Genomic DNA, 13,363 nt, shown 5'->3' on the forward strand with positions numbered 1-13,363 from the left:
AAGGCGAAACGAAGACTGCGCTTTGTTGCCAGAACACTTAGAAGATGCGACAAACCCACTAAAGAGACAGCCTACATTACACTTGTCTGTCCTCTGCTGGAACATTGCTGCTCGGTATGGGATCCTTACCAGGTAGGATTGACGGAGAACATTGAAAAAGTGTAAAGAAGGGCAGCTTGTTTCATGTTCTCGCGCAATAGGGGTGAGAGTGTCACTGAAACAACGGCAGTTTGCTTTGCGGCGAGATCTATTTATGAAAGTTCAATCACCAACTTTCTCTTCCGAATGTGTAAATATTTTGTTGACACCCACCTATGTAGGGAGAAATGATCACAATAATAAAATAAGAGAAATCAGAGCTCGAACAGAAAGATTTAGGTGTTCCTTTTTCTTACGCGCCATTCGAGAGTGGAATGGTAGAGAAGTAGTACGAAAATGGTTCGATGAACCCTCTGCCAGGCACTTAAGTGTGAATTGCAGAGTAACCATGTAGATGTAGATTAAACAAATCCATTGTCATCCTGACATCTCATTCTACTCTCCACAGGTGACAATTAAAGCGAACACATGAATAATCTGCGCATTCTAATTTTAAAGAAAAATAGACTGACATTTCTACATCTATATATACATCTACATCCACACAGATACTCCACAAGCCACCATACAGTGTACAGCAGATGGTATCCACCCACCACTAGTCATTTCTGATCCTGTTCCACTCACAAATATAGCAAGGGAAAAACGACTGTCTATATGCCTCCATACAAGCCCTAATTTCTCGTATCTTATCCTCATGGTCCTTACGTGCAATGTATGTTAGTGGCAGCAGAATCATTCAGCAGTCACCAACAAATGGAGGTTCTCTAAATTTTCTCAATAGTGTTTCTCAAAAAGAATGTCACTTCACTCCAGGGATTCCTATTTGAGTTCCTGAAGTAGTATCTCCATACCACTTACACATTGTTGTTTGAATCTACCAGTAACAAATCTAGCAGCCTGCCTCTGAATTGCCTCTATGTCCTCCCTCAACCCACCTTGTATGGATCCCAAACACTCAAGCAGTATTCAAAAATAGGTCACATGAGCATCGTATATGTGGCCTCCTTCAAAGATGAACCATATTTTCCTAAAATTGTCCCAATAAGCCGAAGCATTTGATACACGTTACCAATTTTCAGTTATATGTGGGAATGTTAACAGCACAAATTTATCAAGTAGCAATGAAAATTCACTACTTTCTCCTTATAATTGCCTGGAAGCCATTGAGCAATGGTTATTTATCCCCAGAAACATAATCTACACTCCTGGAAATTGAAATAAGAACACCGTGAATTCATTGTCCCAGGAAGGGGAAACTTTATTGACACATTCCTGGGGTCAGATACATCACATGATCACACTGACAGAACCACAGGCACATAGACACAGGCAACAGAGCATGCACAATGTCGGCACTAGTACAGTGTATATCCACCTTTCGCAGCAATGCAGGCTGCTATTCTCCCATGGAGACGATCGTAGAGATGCTGGATGTAGTCCTGTGGAACGGCTTGCCATGCCATTTCCACCTGGCGCCTCAGTTGGACCAGCGTTCGTGCTGGACGTGCAGACCGCGTGAGACGACGCTTCATCCAGTCCCAAACATGCTCAATGGGGGACAGATCCGGAGATCTTGCTGGCCAGGGTAGTTGACTTACACCTTCTAGAGCACGTTGGGTGGCACGGGATACATGCGGACGTGCATTGCCAGTCTAGGAATGGTAGAACGATGGGTTCGATGACGGTTTGGATGTACCGTGCACTATTCAGTGTCCCCTCGACGATCACCAGTGGTGTACGGCCAGTGTAGGAGATCGCTCCCCACACCATGATGCCGGTGTTGGCCCTGTGTGCCTCGGTCGTATGCAGTCCTGATTGTGGCGCTCACCTGCACGGCGCCTAACACGCATACAACCATCATTGGCACCAAGGCAGAAGCGACTCTCATCGCTGAAGATGACACGTCTCCATTCGCCCCTCCATTCACGCCTGTCGCGACACCACTGGAGGCGGGCTGCACGATGTTGGGGCGTGAGTGGAAGACGGCCTAACGGTGTGCGGGACCGTAGCCCAGCTTCATGGAGACGGTTGCGAATGGTCCTCGCCGATACCCCAGGAGCAACAGTGTCCCTAATTTGCTGGGAAGTGGCGGTGCGGTCCCCTACGGCACTGCGTAGGATCCTACGGTCTTGGCGTGCATCCGTGCGTCGCTGCGGTCCGGTCCCAGGTCGACGGGCATGTGCACCTTCCGCCGACCACTGGCGACAACATCGATGTACTGTGGAGACCTCACGCCCCACGTGTTGAGCAATTCGGCGGTACGTCCACCCGGCCTCCCGCACGCCCACTATATGCCCTCGCTCAAAGTCCGTCAACTGCACATACGGTTCACGTCCACGCTGTCGCGGCATGCTACCAGTGTTAAAGACTGCGATGGAGCTCCGTATGCCACGGCAAACTGGCTGACACTGACGGCGGCGGTGCACAAATGCTGCGCAGCTAGCGCCATTCGACGGCCAACACCGCGGTTCCTGGTGTGTCCGCTGTGCCGTGCGTGTGATCATTGCTTGTACAGCCCTCTCGCAGTGTCTGGAGCAAGTATGGTGGGTCTGACACACCGGTGTCAATGTGTTCTTTTTTCAATTTCCAGGAGTGTATTTTGACTGCAAAATCTTGAGAGCCAGTCCTGGCTAGCTTTGAAACTGGTGAGCCTAGTTCTTTGGCTAAAGCCAATGCTTCAAGATGGCACATTTCACTGGTCACTGCGCACCAATATTGTTGCTTCTTATCTACATAGTTGCAGAACCTTTTTTTGAAGTCCAGATGCTTTACTTCTTGGCTGTGAAATGCCTGGTGACTACCATTCGTTTCTTAAAGTTTCGTTTTTCTTTTTATTTATTTATTTATTTATTTTTTTTATACAATCCTCGATCACATCATACTTTCTTCTTCTGAGTGGTGTCCAATGTTCTCTACTTCTTCAATAATTTTAAGTTTTTCTTTGGCTGTGAATATGTGATAATGAGAACTTGTAGCCATAATTAACAACTTAACACATGATTAATATTTCATTTCAAAAATGCTACTGACGCGTCGCAGACTGAGGCCCTAACAACACTATTGTATAACAGGATCTACTGTTGGAGGCGGATTGGTACCAACCTCATTACAATTAATCCATACAACCAAAGTCTTCATCCTTAAATTCAGACCAAAAAAAATTTAAAAAAATAAAAATAAATAAAGAACAGACTATTCACATATACACAGTATTAACGGGATCAAACTTCACCTTCAGGAATCTCTAATCACTTGACAAGACAACTTATTCCTTCTTGCTTGAAACAGTAGAAGTTTATGACCAGAAAACTGTTGTCGGCAGGTATATTTTGTGACTTAGAGGGTTTTAATGGTCAGACACAGTATCCTTGCAACATTATGGAACTTGGTAAGTGTAACACTTGATTTCATTGAGAAGTAGAAAGCAACTTTATACTCTTACATAATGGAAAATGAACTTGGATCTGACTGTGGCACTGTAAACTGGGACCGTAAAAAAAGGTCCCACACTTGGGTCTCATCTTTCAGCAGAGAGAGAGAGAGATAGATATGAGCATGTATACACTAGAAGAGATGTTTCACAGTAACCAAGATGAACACGTGCTCATAGCTCTTAAAGTATGCATTTTAGAGCCCACATTTACCAGGCTTTTTGCTTTGAATGATCACTCCTGTTATAGCCCTGAATATTGACCATTTCTCCTGTGAGAACCTGTACACTGAGGTGACAAAAGGCATGGGATATCTCCCAACAACATGTCTGACATCCTTTTGCCTGGCATAGTGCAGCAACTCAACATCGCATGGACTCCACAAATTACTGGAAGCCCCTGCAGAAATACTGGGCCAGGCCGCCTCTAAAGCCACCCATAATTGGGAAAGCGTTACCATACGGGCTTTTGTGCATGAACTTACCTCTCAATTATGTCCCATAAATGTCCGAGGGATTCATATGGGGCGATCTGGGTGACCAAATCATTTGCTTGAATTTTACAGAATGTTCTTCAAACCAATCGCAAACAACTGTTGTCTGGTTACATGACATTGTTCTTTGGGAACATGAAGTCCATGAATGGCTGCAAATGGTCTGCAAGTAGCCAAACATACCCATTTCCATTCAATGATCAGTTCAGTTGGACAAGAGAACCCAGTTCATTCCATGTAAACATGGCTCACACCAATATGGAGCCATCACTAGCTTGCACAGTGCCTTGCTGACAACTTGGGTCCACAGCTTCATGGGGCCTGTGCCACACTCAAACCCTACCATCAGCTCTTACCAGTGGAAATTGGGACCAGGCCACAGTTTTCCAGTCATTTTTAGTCCAAACAATATGGTCACAAGCCCAAGAGATGTATTGCAGCCAATCTCATGCTGTTAGTAAAGGCACTCATGTCAGCCGTTTGCTGCCACAGCCCATCAGTACCAAATTTTGCTGCACTCTTTGGATGGACACATTCATTGTATATCTCACATTGATTTCTGCAATTATTTTACATAGTGTTGCTTATCTATTAGCACTGACAAGGCTACACAAACACCGCTTTTCTCGGTCAGTAAGTAAAGGCTGTCAGCCACTGCATTGTCCATGGTGAGAGGTAATGCCTGAAATTTAGTACTCTCAGCACACTCTTGACAATCTCAGAATATTCAATTCCCTAATGATTTCTGAATGGTACGTCTCATGCATCTAGCTCTAGCTACCATTCAGTTGTCAGAGTAAATGAGACACCCATAATCCATTTTTCGATTGGACAAGGGATTGGTGTAAGTGAAGGAGGATTTTCTGATCTGCCCCATGAAGTACTGTCTAAAACAAGTATGATATTTAGAGATTGGATACTGCATGCCACCAGATAAAATATATGTGAGGACCAACAGAGTTTCCTATTGAGCGTGAGTCCCAAGAATTTCAGGGTTTCAATAAATGGAAAATCTGCAGGACTGAGATGTGAGGATGGTGGAAGAAACTCCCTACACTGCCAGAAGTTCACACTGACAGTTTTTTCAATGGAAAAGTGGAAGCTGTTGTCGATGTTCCATGTGTACGGCAGTTGAGATATCACTGATGTCATCATTCATTCATGCAAACAGGTCCATTTGATAGCTGCAGCAGATCGCAAAGTTGTCAACAAAAAGAGAACCTGAGGTGCCTGGTGGGAGACAGTCCATGATAGGGTTAATTGCTATGGCAAAAAGAGCTACGCTCAGCAAAGAGACCTGAGGAACTCTGTTCCGAATGAAAGTGTTTGTAAAAGCTGAACCCACATGTGCCTTGGAAACAGGTCTTTTTAAAACAGCTGAATACAATGGGGCAGGCACCCTTAGAAGCACCATGTCAGCATTGTACAGAGAATACTCATCTTCCAGCAGGTATCTTAGGCCTTCTCCAAATCAAAAAACGCAGCTACAGTCTGGCATTTCTGCAGAAAATTGTTCATAATATAGGTTGACAGGGTGGCGAGATGATCAACAGCAGTGATGCTTACAAAATCCATACTGGGCATTTGTTAGCAAATTCCAAGACTCCAGCCACCATACCAGCCCACCATTGATCATGTGTTCCATCACCTTGCAGGCACTGCTGGTGAGGGAAATTGGGTGGTAGCTGGACAGAAGATGTTTGTTCTTACCAGGCTTGGGTATGGGGATTACAGTGGCTTCACGCCAAAGTCTGGGAAATGTGCCGTCTGTCCAGACACGATTATATGTATGAAGGAGAAAGTGCTCGGTGCCAAGAGATAGGTACTGCAACATCTGAATGTGAATATCGTCCATCCTGGAGTGGAGGATCATGATGAGGTGAGAGCATGTTTCAGCTCTCTCATAGTAAAAACGGTACTGCAGCATTCACGATTCTGAGAGGGGGAAAGGTATCTCCAAGCCTCCTCCGCTTGTTTCCGAGGTACGAAGGTGGACAGTAATGGGCGGAGCTCAAGATCTATGCAGAGTATCGACCCGAGGTGTTAGAAATATTGATAGAATCAACAGAGGCATTGTTCACTGCAGTCAGACCAGAAACTGGGAGATGTGACTCGTATACAGAAATTTGGTGTATGTTACCCCAAACAACAGAAGAGGGAATAAAATGGTTAAAAGAATTAGTAAGAGAGATACAACTAGCTTTTCTGCTAACTCTGATAATGCAATGACATTTTGTGCACAACTGTTTATAACGAATACAGTTCTCTTTTGTGGGATGGCCCTCAAAGGCATGGAGAGCATGTCTCCATGCGCGAACTGCATCATAGCATTCCTTAGTCCACGAGGGGACTGGGACACATTGCAGTAGGAAAGAGGTACTTTACCAGATCATCACTGCTGTGGAAACACTGTTCATCAAAGGTTCCCAGTAAAGGGCACAGCCTCCAGTCAGCTTTAGAAAGCTGTCAGTTGGTCTTGCACACAGATGGGACATGAGTTAGCAGATGAATTACGCCTGGGAAATGGTTGCTCAAGTATTTATCTGAGAGGACAGACCACTCTTGAAGGTGGGCAATCTGTGAATTACAGAATAAGAGATCCAGGTGCGAGAAAGAGTGTGTGTGTGTGTGTGTGTGTGTGTGTGTGTGTGTGTGTGTGTGTGTGTGGAATAGACACAGACAGAGAGAGAGAGAGAGAGAGAGAGAGAGAGAGAGCACTTGTGGCTGGGTGTTCAATGAAATGGTTTGGCTATGGAGGACATCCCAAATGAACGTCATGACTCCTTCACGAGCTGGAGTTCCTTCCTCAGAAGGAACGTTGAAAGGTACTGGAGTGAAGTGTATGAGGTCAAAGTGGTCTTGAGGATGTAATTTCGTTTCTTGGAGGCACAAAACAACTGGGCATTGTGATCACAATAAGTCTGCCTTATATGATCTGATGCCATGAATGTTCCATTGGAGAACAGCCATATTAGATGATAAGATGATTCATTTAATTTATAAATTTCGGGCGTATTATAGTATTTGAGAGTTGTAGCATCGCGTTTTAGTACCTCAATAGTGTAAATTCGCGTAGTCGTCTGTCTTCTGTTTTTGTTTTGAACGACCAGTGTCGGTTGGTCACAGCCAGTGTGCTCCCTGCCGCCGTTAGATGACCAGCTGCCAGCAGAAAGTCGTATACTCCTAGCTCAGTTATTTGTTACATAGTTTAATTCTTAATTTCTTTGTGTGTTTTTGGTACTTGCATTGTTTAATTCATAAATTTCGGGCATATTATAGTATTTGAGAGTTGTAGCATCACGTTTTAGTACCTGAATAGTGTAAAATTGTGTAGTCTCCTTCCGCCGCCGAGCAGTGTGTCAGCAGTGTGCAAGTAGCAGCATTACTGCATATACTAGGCAATCTTGTATTTTAATAACCGTTTAAATTTTGTGTCGATTTGTTTGTGCTCTCTGTACATTAGTTCAGACGTTCTTTGCACAACAGTTTTTAGCATGGATAGGGACTGCAACTGCTGTGTTCGGTTGCAGGCTGAGTTGGCATCCCTTCGCTCCCAGCTTCAGGCAGTGTTGGCTTCAGTCACACAGCTTGAGGCTGTTGCCAATGGGCATCACTGTGGGGGTCCGGATGGGGGTTTGTCGGGGATGGCCAGCTCGTCCCACGCATCCCCCGATTGGGCTACAACTGTGGCTGCCCGGGATACTGCCCACATTGAGGCTGATCCCTCACCTGTGGTAGAGTGGGAGGTCGTCTCGAGGTGTGGCAGGGGGCGAAAGACATTCCGGAGGGCTGAACGGAAGGCCTCTCCAGTTTGTCTGACGAACCGGTTTCAGGCGCTGTCTCAGACTGATACTGATCTTCGGCCGGAAATGACTGCTTGTCCTGTTCCAGAGGTTGCCCCTCAGTCTGCAAGATCCGGGCGGTTGCAGAGGGTGGGCTTACTGGTAGTTGGGAGCTCCAACGTCAGGCACGTAATGGGGCCCCTTAGGGATATGGCAGCAAGAGAGGGGAAGAAAACCAATGTGCACTCCGTGTGCATACCGGGGGGAGTCATTCCAGATGTGGAAAGGGTCCTTTCGGATGCGATGAATGGTACAGGTGGTCGCTCATGTCGGGGCACCAATGATGTGTGTCGCTATGGATTGGAGGAAATCCTCTCTGGCTTCCGGCGGTTATCTGATTTGGTGAAGACTGCCAGTCTAGCTAGCGGGATGAAAGCAGAGCTCACCAATTGCAGCATCGTCGACAGTACTGACTGCGGACCTTTGGTACAGAGCCGAGTGGAGGGTCTGAATCAGAGACCGAGACGGTTCTGCGACCATGTGGACTGCAGATTCCTCGACTTGTGCCATAGGGTGGTGGGGTTTCGGGTTCCGCTGGATTGGTCAGGAGTCCACTACACGCAGCAAGTGGCTACACGGGTAGCAGGGGTTGTGTGGCATGGACTGGGTGGTTTTTTGGGTTAGATGGCCTCGGGCAAGTACAGAAAGGGCAACAGCCTCAAAGAGTGTGGGGCAAAGTCAGGACATGCGGGGACCAAGCAGCAATCGGTATTGTAATTGTAAACTGTCGAAGCTGCATTGGTAAAGTACCGGAACTTCAAGTGCTGATAGAAAGCACCGAAGCTGAAATTGTTATAGGTACGGAAAGCTGGCTGAAGCCAGAGATAAATTCTGCCGAAATTTTTACAAAGGCACAGGCGGTGTTTAGAAAGGATAGATTGCATGCGACCGGTGGTGCTGTGTTTGTCGCTGTTAGTAGCAGTTTATCCTGAAGTGAAGTGGAAGTGGATAGTTCCTGTGAATTATTATGGGTGGAGGTTACACTCAACAACCGAGCTAGGTTAATAATTGGCTCCTTTTACTAACCTCCCGACTCAGCAGCATTAGTGGCAGAACAACTGAGAGAAAATTTGGAATACATTTCACATAAATTTTCTCAGCATGTTATAGTCTTAGGTGGAGATTTCAATTTACCAGATATAGACTGGGACACTGAGATGTTTAGGACAGGTGGTAGGGACAGAGCATCGAGTGACATTATACTGAGTGCACTATCCGAAAATTACCTCGAGCAATTAAACAGAGAACCGACTCGTGGAGGTAACATCTTGGACCTACTGATAACAAACAGACCGGAACTTTTTGACTCTGTAAGTGCAGAACAGGGAATCAGTGATCATAAGGCCGTTGCAGCATCTCTGAATATGGAAGTTAATAGGAATATAAAAAAAGGGCGGAAGGTTTATCTGTTTAGCAAGAGTAATAGAAGGCAGATTTCAGACTACCTAACAGATCAAAACGAAAATTTCATGTTCCGACACTGACAGTGTTGGGTGTTTATGGAAAAAGTTCAAGGCAATCGTAAAATGCGTTTTAGACAGGTAAGTGCCGAGTAAAACTGTGAGGGACGGGAAAAACCCACCATGGTTCAACAACAAAGTTAGGAAACTACTGCGAAAGCAAAGAGGGCTTCACTGCAAGTTTAAACGCAGCCAAAACCTCTCGCACAAACAGAAGCTAAACGATGTCAAAGTTAGCGTAAGGAGGGCTATGCGTGAAGCGTTCAGTGAATTTGAAAATAAAATTCTATGTACCGACTTGACAGAAAATACTAGGAAGTTCTGGTGTTGCGTTAAATCAGTAAGTGGCTCGAAACAGCATATCCAGACACTCCGGGATGATGATGGCATTGAAACAGAGGATGACACGCGTGAAGCTGAAATACTGCACACTTTTTTCCAAAGCTGTTTCACAGAGGATGACCGCACTGCAGTTCCTTCTCTAAATCCTCGCACAAATGAAAAAATGGCTGACATCGAAATAAGTGTCCAAGGAATAGAAAAGCAACTGGAATCACTCAACAGAGGAAAGTCCACTGGACCTGACGGGATACCAAATCGATTCTACACAGAGTACGCGAAAGAACTTGCCCCGCTTCTAACAGCCGTGTACCGCAAGTCTCTAGAGGAGCGTAAGGTTCCAAATGATTGCAAAAGAGCACAGGTAGTCCCAGTCTTCAAGAAGGGTCGTTGAGCAGATGCGCAAAACTATAGACCTATATCTCTGACATCGATCTGTTGTAGAATTTTAGAACATGTTTTTTGCTCGAGTATCATGTTGTTTTTGGAAACCCAGTATCTGCTCTGTAGGAATCTGTGGTGTCACCGCCAGACACCACACTTGCTAGGTGGTAGCCTTTAAATCGGCCGCGGTCCGTTAGTATACGTCGGACACGCGTGTCGCCACTATCAGTGATTGTAGACCGAGCGCCGCCACACGGCAGGTCTAGAGAGACTTCCTAGCACTTGCCCCAGTGGTACAGCCAACTTTGCTAGTGATGGTTCACTGACAAAATACGCTCTCATTTGCCGAGACGATAGTTAGCATAGCCTTCAGCTACGTCATTTGCTACGACCTAGCAAGGCGCCATTACCAGTTACTATCGATGCTGTAAAACATGTACCGTCAAGAGCGATGTTCACCATTTATGGATTAAAGTTAAGTATTCCAGCAGCTATGTACGTTTCTTTGCTAGTCTAATTTCCTTGTCCTGTTCCAGACCTCACGCCAGCCTGCGTGAGCTAAAACACGTGCCTTTCGGCTTCCTATCAAAACCGGGTTGGCTCTCTTGCCAATCCACAACAGAATCAACATGGATTCCGGAAACAGCGACCGTGTGAGACCCAACTCACTTTATTTGTTCATGAGACCCAGAAAATATTAGATACAGGCTCCCAGGTAGATGCTATTTTCCTTGACTTCCGGAAGGCGTTCGATACAGTTCCGCACTATCGCCTGATAAACAAAGTAAGAGCCTACAGAATATCAGACCAGCTGTGTGGCTGGATTGAAGAATTTTTAACAAACAGAACACAGCATCTTGTTATCAATGGAGAGACGCCTACAGACGTTAAAGTAACCTCTGGCGTGCCACAGGGGAGTGTTATGGGACCATTACTTTTCACAATATATATAAATGACCTAGTAGATAGTGTCGGAAGTTTCATGCAGCTTTTCGTGCATGATGTTGTAGTATACAGAGAAGTTGCAGCATTAGAAAATTGTAGTGAAATGCAGGAAGATCTGCAGTGGATAGGCACTTGGTGCAGGGAGTGGCAACTGACCCTTGACATAGACAAATGTAATGTATTACGAATACATAGAAAGAAGGATCCTTTATTGTATGATTACATGATAGCGGAACAAACACTGGTAGCAGTTACTTCTGTAAAATATCTGGGAGTATGCGTGCGGAATGATTTGAAGTGGGATGATCATATAAAATTAATTGTTGGTAAGGCGGGTACCAGATTGAGATTCATTGGGAGAGTCCTTAGAAAATGTAGTCCATCAACAAAGGAGGTGGCTTACAAAACACTCGTTCGACCTATACTTGAGTATTGCTCATCAGTGTGGGATCTGTACCAGATTGGGTTGACGGAAGAGATAGAGAGGATCCAAAGAAGAGCGGTGCGTTTCGTCACAGGGTTATTTGGTAACCGTGATAGCATTACGGATATGTTTAACAAACTCAAGTGGCAGACTCTGCAAGAGAGGCGCTCTGCATCACGGTGTAGCTTGCTCGCCAGGTTTCGAGAGGGTGCATTTCTGGAAGAGGTATCGAATATATTGCTTCCCCCTCCTTATACCACCCAAGGAGATCACGAATGCAAAATTAGAGAGATTCGAGCGCGCACGGAGGCTTTCAGTCAGTCGTTCTTCCCGCGAACCATACGTGACTGGAACAGAAAAGGGAGGTAATGACAGTGGCACGTAAGTGCCCTCCGCCGCACACTGTTGGGTGGCTTGCGGAGTATAAATGTAGATGTAGATGTAGATCTTGTAAGGGGCAATTACTTTGGTGGATGCCCAGTGCCAGATTTTGGTTGCGTACTACTACAGGGTTCTGAGGCTGGAGCATCCTGTTCCATTATTTCTTCAGAGATACCAGTAACCTCCAACATCACTCAGCTGACTCCAGGGTGGAGAATCAGGTGGTGATTTGCAATGGTGAAATGGAGGTCGACAGGACAGAGGTGTTGTGTGGAGTCACTGCAGTAGAGGACCTCTGATGTAGAGAAGGGGAATAACATTTCTCTTTGTTTGACTTCTTAGAACCTTTATATTTGTCAGATCTGGACCCAGATGTTTGCTGACTTGAGGTGGGCAAAAAGTCATCTCAGGAGTATTCCCTTTTAAATTTTCATTCTTCTGATTGTGCACAAGTAACTTCACCAGTGTGGGTGAAGGTTTTTTGGTGTTGAGAAACTATAGTGGGCAGAGGTCAGGACGTCACCTTTATCACTAGAAGATTTCACAACCATAGCACTGAACAGGAGGTTGCAGGTCTGTGTGGCAGTATCTTTCATGGGTCATGATGTTGCAGCAATGGTACTGTAACTGCTGGATACTGGTACACAAGGCTTTTAGAAAGCTAAAATTTTGCGAGCAACACTTAGGAATACCTTTTCTTTCATTCAAATCTCCTGAACAGATCACTCATTGAGGTATGCAGGGCATTCGCAGGATGAAGCAGCAGAGTTTCCAGTGCAGTTGATGCAGTGGCGAAGAGGAGGAGGTGGGCAATCTTCCTCGTGAACACCCTTGCCACATGTTACACATTTGTCTGCGTTTTACCAGAACATGCAAGTATTGTTATAACACTACATTGGGTTCGGTATGTGCAGTCTGGCAATGATAACTTCATAGACTGCCTTAATCTTTGATAGGAGCTCTACTCAATCAGACATTAAGCAAAGGATGCAGGTAAGCACAAATTCTGCATCAGCCCTCTTCATAACCCAATGGATAGTGGTTATGCCTTGATCAGAGACATAATATTGTCTATCTCCCTCCGTCATTTCATCAAGCAGCTGATTGTATATGACACCACTTGAAGAATTCAGTGTTCGATGAGCCTACACACGAACAGGGTCCCCATGAAGAGTGTAGCTTTAAGCAGTTTTGGGCTTGAAAGGCACTATTTGTCTCTAGAAGCTAAGTTCCATTACACAAGAAAGTGCAGGATTTTAGTGGGCCTGCAATTGTATCCACACCTTTCCAAATGATGTACGGGTTCACTGTAGGAAAGTTCTGACCACCTTCCGTTTGTGACACCATGAGGCAGTGAGTTGCAACTGGAAGATTCTTTGTTTCTTTGGCCTAACTCCATTTCTGTTTATTAGATGAAGGTCACATAGAGGGAGCCGATGTAATCATCGCAGGCGAATCCCCCACAATTGCCAACATCTCCAATCATGCACTTCTTCCTTCTGGGGGCCCCCACAGAGGGGAGAACACCTGCCTTAGGTGACTGTTCACACCTCTTGAATTCC

General features: G+C 45.4%; 1 protein-coding gene across 3 annotated transcripts in view; it reads right to left on the minus strand.

Annotated features, from left to right (window-relative positions):
• The window catches only part of LOC126183412 (zinc finger protein 277), a 141,478-nt gene that overhangs the window by 41,558 nt on the left and 86,557 nt on the right, over positions 1–13,363 (minus strand). The gene's annotated exons all lie outside the window — the stretch shown is intronic.

This window comes from Schistocerca cancellata, chromosome 4 (assembly GCF_023864275.1).
Source record: "Schistocerca cancellata isolate TAMUIC-IGC-003103 chromosome 4, iqSchCanc2.1, whole genome shotgun sequence".
NCBI classification, from domain to species: domain Eukaryota; kingdom Metazoa; phylum Arthropoda; class Insecta; order Orthoptera; family Acrididae; genus Schistocerca; species Schistocerca cancellata.